The following is a 21147-nucleotide window of genomic DNA, read 5'->3' on the forward strand; positions in this document are numbered from 1 at the left end:
TCTGAAGACCAACCTCTCAAGGAGAGGAGACCCAGTCATACTGTACACAAAGGGTCAGCAGAACACCATGTGACTGTGAGCTGGTATGTTTGAAGGAACACTGAGTGAAAATATAAACGCAACACGTAAAAGCGTTTTGTGAGCTGAAATAAGAGATCCCAGAAATTGTTCATAAGCACAAGATTATTTCGTGCCCAAATGTATTAACATCCCTGTTAGTGAGCATTGCTTGTGCCAAGATAAATCCATCCACCTTGGCATATCAAGAAGCATGATCATTACACAGATGCACCTTGTGCTGGGGACAATAAAAGGCCTCTTTAAAAAACAATGCCAATGCGTTGTGAACAGAGTGCCCTATGGTGGCGGTGGGGTTATGCTATGAGCAGGAATAAGCTACGGACAACGAACACAACTGCGTTTTATCGTTGGTCATTTGAATGCCCAGAGAGACCTTGACGAGATCCTGAGGCCCATTGTCGTGCCATTCATCCGCCGCCATCACCTCATGTTTCGGCAGGATAATGCACGGCCCCATGTCGCAAGGATCTGTACACAATTCCTGGAAGATGAAAATGTCCCAGTTCTTCCATGGCCTGCATACTCACCAGACATGTCACCCATTGAGCATGTTTGTGGTGCTCTGGATCGATGTGTACGAAAGCGTGTTCCAGTTCCCGCCAATATCCAGCAACTTCCCACAGCCATTGAAGAGGAGTGGGACAACGTTTCACAGTCCACAATCAACAGCCTGATCAACTCTATGCAAAGGAGATGTGTCGCGCTGCATGAGGCTTATGGTGGTCACACCAGACACTGACTGGTTTTCTTATCCACGCCCCTACCTATTGATTATCTGTGACCAACCGATGCATATCTGTATTCCCAGTCATGTGAAATCCATAGATTAGGGCCTAATGAATTTATTAGAATTTACTGATTTCCTTATATGAATTGTAACTCAGTAAAATCTTTGAAATGGTTGCATGTTTGTGTTTATATTTTTGTTCAGTATACATGTATCAGTATGTACTGTATGTGCAATGTATGTATGTGTAAAAGGCAGGGGCACCACTTTGGTTTGGGGGGACATATAATATATAGAAAATTAACATATGCAAATATGTCCACCTTTTGTGTTTTTACACCTCTAGCAGAATGAAATTTCTGAGTGCATGATATTCAGTTTCACTGGCATATAGAACGTTCTATGGATGGTCTTAACCTGCAGTAATTTATGTCTGAGATGACATGAACATGACTGGACATTCAAACACATCTGTATCCATGCATCATCATCAGTAGCAGCTTCTACCAGGTCTTCCTCACATTTTGGTTTGACATCTTTTGTGTCATTGGGGGGAAAAGTCTCTATCAACTCTTGTTACAGTTTGTAAATCAACTGTGGAGGTTTGTCAAAATAGCATCTGGCTTGTCCAGTGTTTGCTGCACAGAGAGAATGAAGTGTTGTACCTGCAAAAATTCACCTCAGCTCCGTCATAGACTGATCTTCCCTGGCTGCCTGACCCTGCTGAGACCCCATGACCCCATCCTAAGATGAGGCATGAGAATTACAAAGAATTACCTTAGTGTATATTTATATATTATTTTATCCAAAGATAGAATCAATGATTGAATAATTGAAATGACCATTATTCCCAGATCCCAGACTGTAGCTTTAAGCTGCTGTCCTGTAGCTACTGTAGGTCTACCCATCATCTCCAGATGGAACTTTGTATCATTCACTGATATTGTTAATATACAGCAAAATTCACCTGAACTCCGTAGACTGTAGACAGATTTATACCTTGTCAGCTCGGGGATTCAACCTTCCGGTTACTAGTCCAACGCTCTAACCGCTAGGCTACCTGCCGGCCCAAAGTTAACTAAAATAAGATTAGACTGTAGTTTACTACAGTGTATGTAAATAAATATTGATATTGGAAAGAAGTGGAGGGTGCTCAACCAACGTTAGTCGAAGTGCAGTCAAAAAATGTAATCATCATTGAAAGGAAAAGCATGTAACCTATGGACAGATTAGCTAGCAACAGCAAGCTAGCTAGGTGAGTTGCCATGAATGTTTAATACCTTCTTTTTTTTTACCTGTCCCCAAATTAATATAGTTCAGAGTTCGTTTTGAAATGTCAACCTGCGTGTTCTGATCGCGTCTGGTGTGGATGGACAAACATGCGCGCGATGGAGCACACGGACGGTCTAGTCAGCATGTAGTTCCTATCTTGAATTGACGGGTAGACCCTAAAGTAGAGATATGAGTTATTTAGACGGTAGTTGACACTGTATCTAAGCAATCACACAAACATAGCTATTTTTCATTCCCTCCTTCAACACACACCCCTGTCTGTAACTTTTAGATGATTGACAGCTGGCTGTGACCCTGTCTGACTGGAAACCATGGGAGAGCCTGCTGGGCACGGAGGACCAGGAGAAACTGCAGAGCCTCACACACACACACACACACACACACACACACACACACACACAACCTACGATGACCTCTGTTGTGGGGTGACAGTGGAGCAGGTGTGTCCTTCTCCAAGGGCAGAGTCTATAGCCTGGTCTGCAGTGAGACGTGGCTCCAGGGAGGAGTACGGCCTCCTATTGGACTGTGTAGTCGTCACTCAGGAGCAGCGTAGCTTCCTATTGGACAGTGTGGTCATCACTCAGGAGCAGCGTAGCCTGCTATTGGACAGTGTGGTCGTCCCTCAGGAGCAGCGTAGCCTGCTATTGGACAGTGTGGTCGTCACTCAGGAGCAGTGTAACCTGCTATTGGACAGTGCTGACGAGCGAGGGGAGAGGAAAGTGGACTGGGAGAGGCTAACTTAGGAAAATTAAAAATAGGAAACTTAATGAGCGGCTACCGTGCCTCGCTTGAGACCTCCACGAACTCTGACCCCTCCACACCTTGACCCTGTCCAACAGGTAACACTAAGCATCTGTAATGCTGTAATGGTGCTAATAAATGAATGATTAAACAATAGCTTATAAGCTGTATATAAGCCTTTTATGGTATTCTCCATCGGTGCTTGTGTATTCACTACCTATGGACATCTCTATGGTTAACCCAGGTGGTGTATCTGCATAGTTCAGGCCGGTACCTGTCGGTGAATAAGGGGGCCGTGCAGGGGGTGTGGTCGGTGCAGGGGGTGTGGTCGGTGCAGGGGGTGTGGTCGGTGCAGGGGGTGTGGTCGGGGCAGGGGGTGTGGTCGGTGCAGGGGGTGTGGTCGGGGGAGAACCTCACCCCTTTCCAAACACACCGCTTCCACAATGGCTCTGACGGTCCCAAAGATCTCTCAGTAACAGACATGGTGGTGCTGTTCAACTCAGCCTCTCTCTCTGTCTCTCTCTCTTTCTCTCTGTCTCTCTGTCTCTCTGTCTCTCTCTCTGTCTGTCTGTCTCTGTCTCTCTCTCTGTCGCTCTCTGTCTCTGTCTCTCTCTCTCTCTGTCTGTCTGTCTCTGTCTCTCTCTCTGTCGCTCTCTGTCTCTCTGTCTCTCTGCCTGTCTCTGTCTGTCTCTAAACTCCAGGTTCTGAGATATGCCCCTCCCAGTCTGGACTACTGGTGTACCCTGCCCAGGCTTTTTCCCCGCAATGGGCGACAGCTGGGATGGGAGGGGGAGAGACAGGGGGACAGGGGAGAGACGAGGAGAGGAGGGGAACAGGATGGAGGGGAGGGGAGGGGGGCAGGTGAGAGGGGGGCAGGTGAGAGGGGAGGGGAAAAGACGGAACAGGTGAGAGGGGAGGGGGAGATACGGAACAGGTGCGAGATGGGGAGAGGAGGGGGACAGGTGAGAGGGAAGGGGGAGGCAAAAAGAGTGATTGGGGTCACTAGGGTCCAGTTAATTGGTTGGTATACTTTTCTGTTAATAATCAAATCAAATGTTATTGGTCACATACACATGGTTAGCAGATTTTATTGGTCACATACACATGGTTAGCAGATGTTAATGCGAGTGTAGTGAAATGCTTGTGCTTCTAGTTCCAACCATGCAGTAATATCTAACTTAACAATTTCACAACAACTAGCTTATACACACAAGTGTAAAGGAATGAATAAGAATAATATGTACATACAAATATATGAATGAGTGATGGCCGAACGGCAAAGGCAAGATGCAGTAGATGGTATAGAGTACAGTATATACATATGAGATGAGCAATGTAGGGTATGTAAACATTATATAAAGTGGCTAGTGATACATTTATTACATTCATTTGTCATTATTAAAGTGGCTAGAGATGAGTCAGTATGTTGGCAGCAGCCACTCAATGTTAGTGATGGCTGTTTAACAGTCTGATGGCCTTGAGATAGAAGCCGTTTTTCAGTCTCTCGATCCCAGCTTTGATGCATCTGTACTGACCTCGCCTTCTGGATGATAGTGGGGTGAACAGGCAGTGGCTCGGGTGGTTGTTGTCCTTGATGATCTTTTTGGCCTTCCTGTGACATCGGGTGGTGTTGGTGTCCTGGAGGGCAGGTAGTTTGCACCCGGTGATGCGTTGTGCAGACCTCACTACCCTCTGGAGAGCCTTCCGGTTATGGGCGGAGCAGCTGCCGTACCAGGCGGTGATACAGCCCAACAGGATGCTCTCCATTGTGCATCTGTAAAAGTTTCTGAGTGTTTTTGGTGACAAGTCGAATTTCTTCAGCCTCCTGAGGTTGAAGAGGCGCTGCTGCACCTTCTTCACCACGCTGTCTGTGTGGGTGGACCATTTCAGTTTGTCCGTGATGTGTACGTCGAGGAACTTAAAAATTTCCACCTTCTCCACTACTGTCCTGTCGATGTGGATAGGGGGCTGCTCCCTCTGCTGTTTCCTGAAGTCCACGATCATCTCCTTTGTTTTGTTGACATTGAGTGTGAGGTTATTTTCCTGACATCACACTCCGAGGGCCCTCACCTCCTCCCTGTAGGCCGTCTCATCGTTGTTGGTAATCAAGCCTACCACCGTAGTGTCGTCTGCAAAGTTGATGATTGAGTTGGAGGCGTGCATGGCCACGCAGTCATGGGTGAACAGGGAGTACAGGAGGGGGCTGAGAACGCACCCTTGTGGGACCCCAGTGTTGAGGATCAGCAGAGTGGAGATGTTGTTTCCTACCTTCACCACCTGGGGGCGGCCCGTCAGGAAGTCCAGGACCCAGTTGCACAGGGCGGGGTTGAGACCCAGGGTCTCGAGCTTAATGACGAGTTTGGAGGGTACTATGGTGTTAAATGCTGAGGGGGGTATCAATGACCACCAAACAACAGGTCCACACCAACACACACTCTTACAAACAACATGTCCACACCAACACACACTCTTACATAAACAACATGTCCACACCAACACACACTCTTATATAAACAACATGTCCACACCAACACACACTCTTACATAAACAACATGTCCACGCCAACACACACTCTTACATAAACAACAGGTCCACACCAACACACACTCTTACAAACAACATGTCCACACCAACACACACTCTTACATAAACAACAGGTCCACACCAACACACACTCTTACAAACAACATGTCCACACCAACACACACTCTTACATAAACAACAGGTCCACACCAACACACACTCTTACAAACAACATGTCCACACCAACACACACTCTTACAAACAACATGTCCACACCAACACACACTCTTACATAAACAACATGTCCACGCCAACACACACTCTTACATAAACAACATGTCCACACCAACACACACTCTTACAAACAACATGTCCACACCAACACACACTCTTACAAACAACATGTCCACACCAACACACACTCTTACATAAACAAGCACACCTCTAATGAATTAGCCGACAGATCCATTGATTAACATGTCGGTGTTGCTGGTTGACATTTCCCAGACTGCTTTCTGTTGACTTGCATAACCCCAGGCTCTTTGAAGTACACCACTATCAATTAATATGCAAATGAGCTTGGTTGGTAAAGTGCTTACTGCAGGAGTTAAAGTGATGCCTCACCACTTCTCAGTTTAGAGTCAAAATGTCAGCACCTCTGTCTGAATAACTAGCTAGAAGGATGATATGAGCCTGTTTTGATCCCTCACACACACACACACACACACACACACACACACACACACGCACACACGCACACGCACACACACACACACACACACAGTGTCACCCTGAACGTCGGTCCGTGCCCTGACAAACACACTCACCTTAGCACCTGGGGTGTCAGCCGTCCTCAGCTCTTTCACAGCCTGTCACCGCGGTTACGGGTTCTGCAGTGTCATGGAAACACAATATGTCACGCGTCCACGGGCCCCCTCATGCTCCTAGTCACCAATTATACATACACACACACAGACACAGAGTAGACAGATCACCAATTAGCTGATTCAGGATATAGCTTCTTACCCTATACACACACACACACACACACACACACAATGTCTTACTATACTTCTGAGAACTTTTTTGGGACCAACAATTGATTCCCATTCAAAATCCTATTTTCCCTAACCCTAAATGTAAATCTAACCCTAACCTTAACCCCCAATCCTAACCTTAACCCTAACTCCTAACCCTGAACCTGACCCCTAACCCTGAACCCAACGCCTAAACCTAATTCCCACCCTGAACGTCGGTCCGTGCCCTGACAAACACACTCACCTTAGCACCTGGGGTGTCAGCCGTCCTCAGTGCTTACTCAGCCTGTCACCGCGGTTACGGGTTCTGCAGTGTCTGTGCTCCACAGGCCCCCTCATGCTCCTGGTCACCAATTACACATTCACAGAGAGAAGAGGGAGAAGGCTCCAGCCACCCAAGTCATAGACTGTTCTCTCTGCTACCGCACGGCAAGCTGTACCGATGCACCAGGTCTGGAACCAACAGGACCCTGAACAGCTTTACCTTACAGCCTTATTAAAAAATGGATTCAAAATGTATACAAACAACAACAACAAAAAATTAAAAACTGAAATATGACATTTACATAAGCATTCAGACCCTTTACTCAGTACTTTGTTGAAGCACGTTTGGCAATGATTACAGCCTCGAGTCTTCTTGGGTATGACGCTCCAAGCTTGGCACACCTGTATTTGGGGAGCTTCTCCCATTCTTCTCTGCAGATCCTCTCAAGCTCTGTCAGGTTGGATGGGGAGCGTTGCTCGAGCATAGCTGTTTTCAGTTCTCTCCAACGATGTTCGATCGGGTTCAAGTCCGGGCTCTGGCTGGGACACTCAAGGACATTCAGAAACTTCTCCCAAAGCCACTCCTGCATTGACTTGGCTGTGTGCTTAGAATCGTTGTTGTGTTGGAAGGTGAACTTTTGCCCCAGTCTGAGGTCCTGAGTGTTCTGGAGCAGGTTTTCTTCAAGGATCTCTCTGTACTTTGCTCTGTTCATCTTTCCCTCGATCCTGACTAGTCTCCCAGTCCCTGCTGCTGAAAAAAATCCCCAAAGTATGATGCTGCCAGGCCAAAGAGTTCAACTCTTTGGCTTTCAGGCCAAAGAGTTCAATCTTGGTTTCATCAGACCAGAGAATCTTGCTCCTCATGATCTGAGTCCTTTAGGTGCCTTTTGGCAAACTCCAAGCGGGCTGTCATATGCCTTTTACTAAGGAGTGGCTTCCATCTGGCCACTCTGCCGTAAAGGCCTGATTGGTGGAGTGCTGCAGAGATGGTTGTCCTTCTGGAAGGTTCTCCCATCTCCACAGAGGAACTCTGGAGCTCTGTCAGAGTGACCATCTGGTTCTTGGTCACCTCTCTGACCAAGGCCCTGCTCACCCGATTGCTCAGTTTGGCCGGGCGGCCAGCTCTAGGAAGAGTCTTGGTGGTTTCAAACTTCATCCATTTAAGAATGATGGAGGCCACTGTGTTCTTGGAGACCTTCAATGCTGCAGAAATGTTTTGGTACCCTTACCCAAATCTGTGGCTCGACCCAATCGTCTTGGCGCTCTACGGACAATTCCTTCAACCCCATGGCTTGGTTTTTGCTCTGACATGCACTGTCAACTGTGGGACCTTACATAGACAGATGTGTGCCTTTCCAAATCATGCCCAATCAATTGAATTTACCACAGGTGAACTCCAATCAAGTTGTAGAAACATCTAAAGGATGATCAATGGAAACAGGATGCACCTGAGATCACTTTCGAAGCTCATAGCAAAGGGTCTGAATACTTATGTAAATAAGGTATTTCTGTTTTTGATTTTTTTATAAATTTGCAAACATTTCTAAAAACCGGTTTTCGCTTTGTCATCATGGGGTATTGTATGTAGATTGATGAGGAAATGTTTTTATTTAATCCATTTTAGAATAAGGCTGTTACATAATAAAATGTGGAAAAAGTCAAGGGGTCTGAATACTTTTCGAATGCACTGTATATGTACATATCTACCTTAATTACCTCATACCCCTGCACATCGACTCGGTACTGGTACCCTATGTATATAGCCCTGTTATTACCTGGTACCCCTGCACATTGACTCGGTACTGGTACCCTATGTATATAGCCCTGTTATTACCTGGTACCCCTGCACATCGACTCGGTACTGGTACCCTATGTATATAGCCCTGTTATTACCTGGTACCCCTGCACATCGACTCGGTACTGGTACCCTATGTATATCAGAATATAGCCAAGTTATACTGGTACCCCATGTATATCAGAATATAGCCAAGTTATACTGATACCCCATGTATATCAGAATATAGCCAAGTTATACTGATACCCCATGTATATCAGAATATAGCCAAGTTATACTGGTACCCCATGTATATCAGCATATAGCCAAGTTATACTGGTACCCCATGTATATCAGCATATATCCAAGTTATACTGGTACCCCATGTATATCAGAATATAGCCAAGTTATACTGGTACCCCATGTATATCAGAATATAGCCAAGTTATACTGGTACCCCATGTATATCAGAATATAGCCAAGTTATACTGATACCCCATGTATATCAGAATATAGCCAAGTTATACTGGTACCCCATGTATATCAGCATATAGCCAAGTTATACTGATACCCCATGTATATCAGCATATAGCCAAGTTATACTGATACCCCATGTATATCAGAATATAGCCAAGTTATATTGATACCCCATGTATATCAGCATATAGCCAAATTATCATTACTTATTGTGTATTTATACTTTGTGTATTTTTTTTTCTTTTCTCTCTGCATTGTTGGGAAGGGCCCGTAACTAAGCATTTCACTATTAGCCTACACCTGTTGTTTATGAAACGTGATGAATAACATATGATTTGAAGACAGATTACCAATTAGCTGATTCAGGATATAGCCTGTTACCCTTTAAACACACACACACACGCGCACGTTTCTGGTCACCACAAGTATAGTTAAACACACCACACGAAGCCCTGCTGAGGGGGTCATCCTCACATGGGGATATAACAAGAACAAAAGATAAACACAACAAATATGAAAACCCAAAAAATCAACAAATGGGAACAGAGGAGATGACAGGGGAACATAAAAAGGAAATTTTACAGTCAGGATGTGTGTGTGTGCCTGTGTGCATCTGTGCATGCGTGTGTGTCTGTGCGTGTGTGTGTGTGTGTGTGTGTGTGTGTGTGTGTGTGTGTGTGTGTGTGTGTGTGTGTGTGTGTGTGTGTGTGTGTGTGTACCTCTGGGGTGAAAAGTGGTGTTCTTTTGAAGTTCATCCCCTGCAGAAACAGTGACTGTTGATGATTAGACATGGGGGTTTATCATACCCCCAAACCTGCAGGCAGATGTGCGAGAGAGAGCAAAAACATAGAGACCCAGAAAACCTGAGCCTACGCCTTCACTATGGTGAATCACTAAAACAATACAGAAATACACTACGGAGAAAGAAGGAACAGCACGTCAGAAATCAGCTCAATGTAACTGAAGAATCAATACACTCTAAACGCTTCTGGGAAAATTGGAAAACACTAAACAAACAACACGAAGAGTTATTTATCCAAAACGGAGATGTATGGATAAACCACTTCTCCAATCTTTTTGGCTCTATAACAAAGAACAAAAAGACAAAACATATACATGATCAAATACAAATCTTAGAATAAACTATTAAAGACTACCAGAACCCGCTGGATTCTCCAATTACATTGAATGATCTACAGGACAAAATACAAACCCTCCAACCTAAAAAGGCCTGTGGGGTTGATGGTATCCTCAATGACATTATAAAATATACAGACCACAAATTACCAATTGGCTATACTTCAACTCTTCAACATCATCCTCAGCTCTGGCATCTTCCCCAATATTTGCAACCAAGGACTGATCCCCCCCAATCCACAAAAATGGAGACAAATTTGACCCCAATAATTACTGTGGGATATAGGTCAACAGCAACCATGGTAAAATCCTCTGTATTATCATTAACAGTGGACTCGTACATTTCCTCAGTGAAAACAATGTACTGAGCAAATGTCAAATTGTATTTTTTCCAAATTACCGTACAACAGACCACATATTCACCCTGCACACCCTAATTGACAAACAAACAAAACAACCAAAACAAAGGTAAAGTCTACTCATGCTTTGTTGATTTATGGTCTGCTATACAAATTGATGGAAAGTGGTGTTGGGGGAAAACATACAACATTATAAAATCCATGTACACAAAAAACAGTGTGAGGTTAAAAACACACAAATTCTTCCCACAGGGCCGTGGGGTGAGACAAGGATGCAGCTAAAGCCCCACCCTCTTCAACATATATATCAATGACTAGGTGAGGTCACTAGAACAATCTGCAGCACCCGGCCTCACCCTACTAGACTCTGAAGTCAAATGTCTACTGCTTGCTGATGATCTGGTGCATCTGTCCCCAAGCACTGAGGGCCTACAGAGGCACCTAGATCTTCTACACAGATTCTGTCAGACTTGGGGCCCTGATAGTAAATCTCACTAAGACCAAAATAATGGTGTTCCAAAAAAGGTCCAGTTGCCAGGACCACAAATACAAATTCCATCAAGACACCGTTATCCTAGAGCACACAAAAAACTATACATACCTTTGCCTAAACATCAGCGCAACAGGTAACTTCCACAAAGCTGTGAACGATCTGAGACAAGGCAAGAAGGTCCTTCTATGCCATAAAAAGGAACATAAAATTCAACATACCAATTAGGATCTGGCTAAAAATACTTAAATCAATTATAGAACCCATTGCCCTTTATGGCTGTGATGTCTGGGGTCTGCTCACCAACCAAGAATTCACAAAATGGGTCAAACACCAAATTGAGACTCTGCATGCAGAATTCTGCAAAAATATCCTCAGTGTACAACGTAGAACACCAAATAATGCATGCAGAGCAGAATTAGGCCGATACCTGCTAGTTTTCAAAATCCAGAAAAGAGCCGTTAAATTCTACAACCATCTAAAAGGAAGCGATTCCCAAACCTCCGAAAACAAAGCCATCACCCACAGAGAGAAGAGTCCCCTAATTAAACTAGTCCTGGGGCTCTGTTCATAAACAAAAACAGACCCCACAGAGCCCCAGGACAGCAACACAATTAGACCCAACCAAATCATGAGAAAACAAAAAGATAATTACTTGAAACATTGGAAAGAACAGAGCAAACTACGATATTGTTTGACTCTAAACAGAGATTACACAGTGGCAGAATACCTGACCACTGTGACTGACCCAATCTTAAGGACAGCTTTGACTATGTACAGACTCAGTGAGCATAGCCTTGCTATATAGAAAGGCTGTGGGTGCAGACCTGGCTCTCAAATGAAGACAGGCTATGTGCACACTGCCCACAAAATGAGGTGGAAACAGCTGCACTTCCTAACCTCCTGCCAAATGTATGACTTATTAGAGACACATATGTCAACAGATTCAGGAAACTAGATGTATGTCGCAAGTCTCGACTTCACAGGAGAGCCTTTTGAGCATAAAAAATATTAATGCGTTTTTTGGCAGAAATGCCTTCTCGAACATGTGAACTTTCATGTGCCTTAATATCAAACTTGCATGTCATCTGTAAATACAAATAATATTGTTAACTTCTTAACAACTTCTTGTTTTTAAGCCTAGGCATCCCGCTAGCGGGACATCTTCCTGTGAAACTGGAGGGCCCACAATTGAAATAATTATGGATATTAAACATTTAGGTATATATAAGTGTCTTATATTGGTTGAAAGCTTAAGTTCTTGTTATTCTAACTGACTGTCCAATTTACAGTAGCTATTACAGTGAAAACATGTCATGCGATTGTTTGAGGACGGTGCCCCACATCAACATTTTTGTCCACTGGCACAGGTTTCCTAAATTCACAAATAGCGATTAAATATTCACTTACTTTTTGAAAATCTTCCTCTGATTTGTCATCCAAAGGGTCTCAGCTATAACATGTAGTGTCGTTTTGTTAGATAAAATCTTTCTTTATATCCCAAAAAGTAAGTTTAGTTGGCGCCATCGATTTGAGTAATCCACTCGTTCAACATGCAGCGAAAGGAATCCGAAAATCTACCCCTAAACTTTGTTTCAACAAGTCAAAATAAATTTCTATTTACTCCTCAGATACCCTAAAATGTAATCAAAATATACAATTTCTTACGGAAAGAAGTATGTTCATTAGGAAACCGATTTTAGCAGGTGCGTCCGGTCTTCATGGTGCGCGCAAACACGAATTACCAAGACTGTGTCCCTGTACTAAAACTGATATTTGTTATTCGTTTTTGAAGTTACAAGCCTGAAACCTTGAACATCGACAACTGACACCCTCTGGAAGCCATAGGAATTGCATCCAGGGAGCTAATTCTCAGTATGACCTTATACTTGCCATTCTAAGAGGATGGTCTCTCAAAAAAAAGAATATTCCAGTAGATATTTCTTTGGATTTTCTCCTACAAACTTCAAAGTGTTGTCTTTCCAATAGTACCAATTATATGCATGTCCTGGCTTCAGGGCCTGAGTAACAGGTAGTTTACTTTGGGCACGTGATTCAGGCGGAAATTGAGAAAAAAGTGGCCTAGCCCTAATTAAATTACGAGCCTAGTTGGTTTAGCCACAGAGAAAGACAGCAACCTTCCCACTAGCCATGATTGGCTGAGATAATGACTGGGCTGGACATGTCGAGAGATGAGTTGGGATTGGTCAGCGGTGTTGCATCTTGTGTCAATATAATGAGCTGCTCGTAATGCGTAGATAATCCTTTCTACTGCAGTTTTTTCTAAAGATATAATGTTAGCCATGGAGAACTGCAAATATGTTGCTACTGCTCTCAATAACATTGCTGCCCTGAATTTATCAGGTGCTATCAACAAAGGTCAGTGGAAAAAACTACGCAGAGGATAGTGCAATAGTATTACCAAGACGCCACATAAACACTTTGGTGGAAAGCTGCTGCCATCCCATGTGACTAAAGAAGCAGTGTGGCATCTACAAGGAATCGATGACAACACTTGGTATGTAAAGCATAAACACATTTTGATTATTTAATTGACCTCCAACATGATTGGCACTACTTTTATTGATCTCACATTTTTTCTGTATTTTCCAGGTACATGTAGTCAGGCTGTCTTCCTTCAGGAATCTGTGGAGAAACTTGCTGCCCCACATCTCAAGCACTAAGCCGAGGACAGACCTGTGCTGGCAGTGCCAGAGGAACAACTATCAGGTCTTCAGATCTGCCAATTTGCCAGAAGCTGTTAAGTCAGCCAAGCTGAAGAAGCAAGAGCAGCATCTCCTGCTTGTTCAGAGTGAGCGGTCTGTCTACCAGAAGATGGTTGCTGACTGCAAGACCACCTGTCAAGGCTGCAGTTGTCTCTGGGGGCCCCTACTGAACCAGCAAGTAAAGACATCAGGATGCATTACAGCTTTGATTTTGCTCAACAAGTAAGCAACATTTCCTCCTTTATACTGATATGGGAGGCAGGCAAATACATTTCACTGAGCGGTGTAAAGACAGATTAACACGGGTGAGACAATCAATTGTAATTTATCTCAATTTTCTTTTATTGTTTGCAGGTGCACTATCCTTCTGACCCTATGCAGCCAGGTTCAATCTACTTTTTAACTCCTCACAAGTATGGCTGGTTTGGTGTCTGCTGTGAAGGAATACCACAAGTTAACTACTTGATTGATGAAGGAATGTCCTCCAGCAAAGGCAGCAGCGCAGTCATCAACTATGTGCACCAACTACAGAGTTGGGGAAACCCGTGTGGAGCTGAGTTGGGATAACTCATCCAGAGGCAGCGATCCAAGTGGCCGGGGACTTTAATGCAGGGAAACAAATCCATCTTACCAAATTTCTATCAGTATGTTAAATGCGCAACCCGAGAGGAAAAAAAACTCTGGACCACCTTTACTCCACACACAGAGATGCATACAAAGCTCTCCCTTGTCCTCCATTTGGCAAATCTGACCATAATTCTATCCTCCTGATTCCTGCTTACAAGCAAAAATTAAAGCAGGAAACACCAGTGACTAGATCAATAAAAAAGTGGTCAGATGAAGCAGATGCTAAGCTACAGGACTGTTTTGCAAACACAGACTGGAATATGTTCCGGGATTCCTCCGACGGCATTGAGGAGTACACCACATCAGTCACTGGCTTCATCAATAAGTGCATCAATGACGTTGTCCCCACAGTGACTGTACGTACATACCCCAACCAGAAGCCATGGATTACAGGCAACATCCGCACTGAGCTAAAGGCTAAAGCTGCCGCTTTCAGAAGCTAACCCAGAAGCATATAAGAAATCCCGCTATGCCCTCTGGCAAACCATCAAACAGGCAAAGAGTCAATACAGGACTAAGATCGAATCGTACTACACCGGCTCTGACGCTCGTTGGATGTAGCAGGGCTTACAAACCATTACAGACAAGGGGAGTATAGCCGAGAGCTGCCCAGTGACACAAGCCTACCAGATGAGCTAAAGTACTTCTATGCTCTATTGCGCTACATACTGGCCTTTCCCACCTGGACAAAAGGAACACCTATGTGAGAATACTATTCATTGACTACAGCTCAGTGTTCAACACCATAGTGCCCTCAAAGCTCATCAATAAGCTAAGGACCCTGGGACTAAACACCTCCCTCTGCAACTGGATCCTGGATTTCCTGATGGGCCGCCCCCAGGTGGTAAGGGTAGGTAGCAACACATCAGCCACGCTGATCCTTAACACAGGCGTCCCTCAGGGGTGCGTGCTCAGTACCCTCCCGTACTCCCGGTTCACTCATGACTGCACAGCCAGGCACAACTCAAACACCACCGTCAACAACGATGAGACAGCCTACAGGGAGGAGGTCAGAGACCTGGCCATGTGGTGCCAGGACAACAACCTATCCCTCAACGTGATCAAGACAAAGGAGATGATTGTGGACTACAGGAAAAAGAGGACCGAGCACGCCCTCATTCTCATCGACGGGGCTGTAGTGGAGCAGGTTGAGAGCTTCAAGTTTTTTGGTGTCCACATCACAAGCAAACTAACATCGTTCAAGCACACCAAGACAGTCGTGAAGAGGGCACGACAAAACCTATTCCGCCTCAGGAGACTGAAAAGATTTGGCATAGGTCCTCAGATCTTGAAAAGGTTCTATAGCTGCACCATCGAGAGCATCCTGACTGGTTGCATCAATGCCTGATATGGCAACTGCTCGGCCTCCGACCGCAAGGCACTACAGAGGGTAGTGTGATCGGCCCAGTACATCACTGGGGCAAAGCTTCCTGCCATCCAGGACCTCTATACCAGCCGGTGTCAGAGGAAGGCCCTAAAAATTGTCAAAGACTCCAGTCACCCAAGTCATAGACTGTTCTCTCTGCTACCACAAGGCAATCGGTACCGGAGCGCCAAGTCTAGGTCCATGAGGCTTCTCAACAGCTTCTACCCCCAAGCCATAAGACTCTTGATCATCTAATCAAATGGCTACCAAGATTATTTGCATTGCCCCCCCCTCTCCCCCTCTTTTACACTGCTGCTACTCTCTGTTGTTATCATCTATGCATAGTCACTTTAATAACTCTTCCTACATGTACATATTACCACAATTACCTCGACTAACCGGTGCCCCCGCACGTTGACTCTGTACCGGTACCCCCTGTATATGGCCTCGCTATTGTTATTTTACTGCTGCTCTTTAATTACTTGTTACTTTTATTTCATATTCTTATTCATATTTTTAAAAAACATTTTAACTGCATTGTTGGTTAGGGGCTTGTAAGTAAGCATTTTACTGTAAGGTCTACACCTGTTGTATTCAGCATTTCACTGTAAGGTCTACACCTGTTGTATTCGGCGCCTGTGACTAATACCATTTGATTTGATTTGATTTGAACTGTAGTGGCCCAAAAAATAACGAGTTTGTGCTCTTGTATTGTGCCTGACGGACCATGCACAAGCTCCACCACAGTCTGGACCTTCACTTCCTGATCACAGGACACACCAAGTTTACCCCCGACTTGTTCTTCGGCCTTATCAAGCAGCGCTTCAGAAAGACCAGAGTGAACACTTTGTCTGAGATTGCTGGTGTTGTGAAGGACAGCACTGTGACAGGGGTCAACATCCCACAGCTGATTGGACTGGAGGATGTTACTGTGCTGGTGGAAAGCTATGGCTGGCAACAACACCTGACTCCGTACTTCAGGCCACTGCCACTGCCACAGTTCAAGCTCTGCTACAAGACCATGGTGCTTGCCTACGGAGCTGTGAGGGGAACGGCACCTCCGTACCTTCAGACTCTGATCAGTCCCTACACCCAAACAAGGGCACTGCGTTCATCCACCTCTGGCCTGCTCGCCTCTCTACCTCTGCGGAAGCACAGTTCCCGCTCAGCCCAGTCAAAACTGTTCGCTGCTCTGGCACCCCAATGGTGGAACAAGCTCCCTCACGATGCCAGGACAGTGGAGTCAATCACCACCTTCCGGAGACACCTGAAACCCCACCTCTTTAAGGAATACCTGGGATAGGATTAAGTAATCCTTCTACCCCCCCCCCCTACCCCCCCCAAAAAAAAAGATATAGATGTACTATTGTAAAGTGATTGTTCCACTGGATATCATAAGGTGAATGCACCAATTTGTAAGTCGCTCTGGATAAGAGCGTCTGCTAAATGACGTAAATGTAAATGCAGTACCAGCACTTCAGATGAATATCATTTTCATTGTATGAGGTTATTCTTATACTTCTTATCTACATTTGGGAGGGGAATTGATGTTGTGCAAGATTGTAATGTCTTCTCATCATTTTTGTTGTTATTCCCTGTTTTACAGCATTGATGCTCTGGAGCCTGGTGTTGTTGTTATTCCCTGTTTTACAGCTTCGATGCTCTGGAGCCTGGTGTAGTTGTCTCCAAGGAGCGTTCAGACTCAGTCGGGACCAGGTTTCAGCTGCTGCGTAGCGCTGACATCCTTCCTCCCATAGATGGTCTGCCTGTACAAGCACCACCTGGACTTCACACAGCTAGACAAACATATCTTTCTGAGAAGATCAGGGAGTTTTGCGACAAAGAGGCTATGGACATCACATGCCCTGCACCAAAGTTAAGGGCAGGACAGAAACAGGCTCTCCGAATATAGATTCCCTTGTTCATGCGTGATTCGAACGGACCAGTCATCAGCACTATCTGCAGTGCCTCTATTCAAATGCCTCTCTCCTAACACACACACACACCATACGTTGCTGCTACTATTTTTTGTTTATCCTTCTGCTCAGCCACTTTACCCCTGATTGTATCCATATAACTACTTCATCTATCACTGATATCGTTATTGATATTGTTTTTGTACATACTGTATATTTTATTTATATTGATATTGCTACTATGCAAGTAACCATTTGGCTGTCCCATTTACACCTTCTGTAGAGACCCATTCACTTAGCAAGACTTAGCAAAATATTGATGTATAAAATGAATATTGATGTGTGTGGTCGTAACATGATTTTGTGACATACCACAACATTATCAAGTGTCCACCACATAAATATATGGTGTATGCATCTGGTTATGTGCTGTACATGTGCACCTCAATCAGGTTTCAACTCAGGTTGCATGGCCTTAACTTATCTATGGAATACTGTGATAAATGTCACGCTTGTCGTTGGAAATGGAGGACCAAAACGCAGCAGGGACATGTATACTCATCTTCTTTATGGGAAAAGAAGGAAAAAAAAAAAAACAAACACGTATACAAAAATAACAAAATGATGAACGACAAAATAACAGCCTTGACGGCAACACAGCAATCCAAGGACAATCTCCCACAAATACACAGACAAACACACCCAACTAATATAGGACTTCCAATCAAAGGCAACACCAAACAGCTGCCTTCAATTGGAAGTCCACCCCAATTAACCCAACATAGAAACACACTCACTAGACTACACATAGAAATACATAAACATAGACCACAACTCAAAACCCTGAAATAATAAATCAAACGCCCTCCTAACTAACACACCACCCTGAACCACATAAAACAAATACCCTCTGCCACGTCCTGACCAAACTACAATAACAATTAACCCTTATCCTGGCCAGGACGTGACAATAAGTGCATGTGTAACGGTATATAAAGTATGCTAATGTACTGGTGTGAAGGCATTTGGGCAAAGTACTTAAGTAGAAATACTTTAAAATACTACTGAAGTAGTTTTTTGTAGTTTCTGTACATTAATATACATTTACATGTAACGAGTGCGCTGGGAGTCAGGAAGCAAGTTCATGGAGGTCATCATTTAATGACCAAAACAAGAAACACGAACAACGCACAGACAGGAAACTGAAACACCTGAGGAAAGAACCAAGGGGAGGGACAGATATAGGGAAGATAATCAAGGAGGTGATGGAGTCCAGGTGAGTGTCATGAGGCGCTGGTGCGTTGAAGATGGTTACAGGTGTGTGGGGATAACCAGCAGTCTGATGACCTAGAGGCCGGAGAGAGAGTATAACCAGTAGCCTGATGACCTAGAGGCTGGAGAGAGAGTATAACCAGCAGCCTGATGACCTAGAGGCTGGAGAGAGAGAGTATAACCAGCAGTCTGAGGACCTAGAGGTCAGAGAGAGAGTATAACCAGCAGGCTGAGGACCTAGAGGCTGGAGAGGGAGTATAACCAGCAGTCTGATGACCTAGAGGCTGGAGAGGGAGTATAACCAGCAGTCTCATCTAACTTATCTTCCTCTTCTCCTCTCCTCTCCCTCCTCACCGTCATCCTCTCTCTCTCTCTCTCTCTCTCTCTCTCGCTCTCCCTCTCCCTCTCTCTCTCTCTCTCCTCTCTCCTCTCCTCTCTCCTCTCCTCTCCTCTCTCTCTCTCTCTCTCTCTCTCTCTCTCTCTCTCTCTCTCTCTCCCTCGCTCTCTCTCTCCCTCTCTCTCTCTCTCTTTCTCTCTCTCTCTCTCTCCCTCTCCTTTTCACTTTCCTCACCTCTTTATATTATATACTGACGTTTGATCAATATCTAGGGGTGACCTCATCCTACTACTCTACTTCCTGTTTCCGGCAGTGCGTTTCCTGGGCTGTCTGGAGGCATTGGTGTCGTGCAGCACCACCCCCCCCCCCCCCCCAGAGCAGCATGGCGATTGGCTGGAGGGAGGCGCCGCCTTCCTCAGAGTCACCGCCGTCCTGGGATGAATCTGACAGGTACTCACAACTCCTCCCAAGTTCTAATATCTATCCTTACTTCTCATGTGTTGTAACCACTGCAAGCACTAATATCCTTCTCTCTGATTATACATGTGGTGGCTGCAACCAGACAACAAGTTGTTGCTGTGGAAACCCTATGTGATCTCTAAACCAATCAGAGGTCACATGAGCAGTGTTACGCTTCATAGTGGGCAAGAAACAGCTGATCAGCTTCTCCAAGGACAAGGTGAGAGAGAAGAAGAAGAGGAGGAGTGAAGACTGTGTGTAGTATTGTAATGTTGTTATGTGTCATAGACATATGCATTAGATTAAATATGCAGGCCTTAATCTAAAATAAATTATAAAGATTTTGGCATAGACTTATTTTTATGAAGACTTTAAGATAACTTTCCCTCTCTTCTCTCAGGTTGTGGGATGTGGCTAGTCAGCTGTGTATTCAGCGTACCGCTGGCATCTTACTCCATACGGAGCGCTCGCTCCTCCTCTTCTCCTTCAACAGTCTGCTCCTATAAGGGCACAAGGCAAGACCCAAATACAGACACAGGAGGCAGATGGTTGAGCACCGATATTTATTACACCAAAAGGGGTAGGCAAAAGGCAGGTCAGGGACAGGCGAGAGTTCATAAACCAGGTCAGAGTCCAAACAGTACCAGGCAATAGGCAGGCTCGAGGTCAGAACAGGCAGAGTGGTCAGGCAGGCGCATACGGTGTCAGGACAGGCAAGGGTCAAAACCAGGTGGACTAGGGAAAAAACAAAGACTGGGAAAAATAGGAGCTAGGAGAAATGCTGGTTGACTTGGCAAAACAAGATGAACTGGCACAGAGAGACAGGAAACACAGGGATAAATATACCGGGGACTAATGGGGAAAAAAGGAGACACCTGGAGGTGGGTGGAGACAATCACAAGGACAGGTGAAACAGATCAGGGCATGACAGCTCCTCCTCAGGAGAGTCACCAGCCACGAGAACCCTGTCACATGCTTCCTCTATAAGAGCCTGTTCAGACAGGTACACACACAGGAACACATGCACAGTCATCTACACCTACATGCTTTCTCTCTCCCCATCTCTCTTTCTCTCTCTGTCTGACTCTCTCCTTCTCTCTCTCTTCCCACCCCTGCCTCTCTCTCCTTTCTCTATCCTCTCCCCATCTCTCTTTCTCTCTGTCTGACTCTCCCCCATCTCTTTCTCTCTCTCTTCCCACCCCTGCCTCTCTCTCCTTTCTCTATCCTCTCCCCATCTCTCTTTCTCTCTGTCTGACTCTCCCCCATCTCTTTCTCTCTCTCTTCCCACCCCTGCCTCTCTCTCCTTTCTCTATCCTCTCCCCATCTCTCTTTCTCTCTCTGTCTGACTCTCCCCCATCTCTTTCTCTCTCTCTTCCCACCCCTGCCTCTCCTCTCTCTATCCTCTCCCCATCTCTCTTTCTCTCTCTGTCTGACTCTCCCCCATCTCTTTCTCTCTCTCTTCCCACCCCTGCCTCTCCTCTCTCTATCCTCTCCCCATCTCTCTTTCTCTCTCTGTCTGACTCTCCCCCATCTCTTTCTC

The sequence above is a fragment of the Salmo trutta genome, unplaced genomic scaffold (genome assembly GCF_901001165.1).
Source record: "Salmo trutta unplaced genomic scaffold, fSalTru1.1, whole genome shotgun sequence".
NCBI classification, from domain to species: domain Eukaryota; kingdom Metazoa; phylum Chordata; class Actinopteri; order Salmoniformes; family Salmonidae; genus Salmo; species Salmo trutta.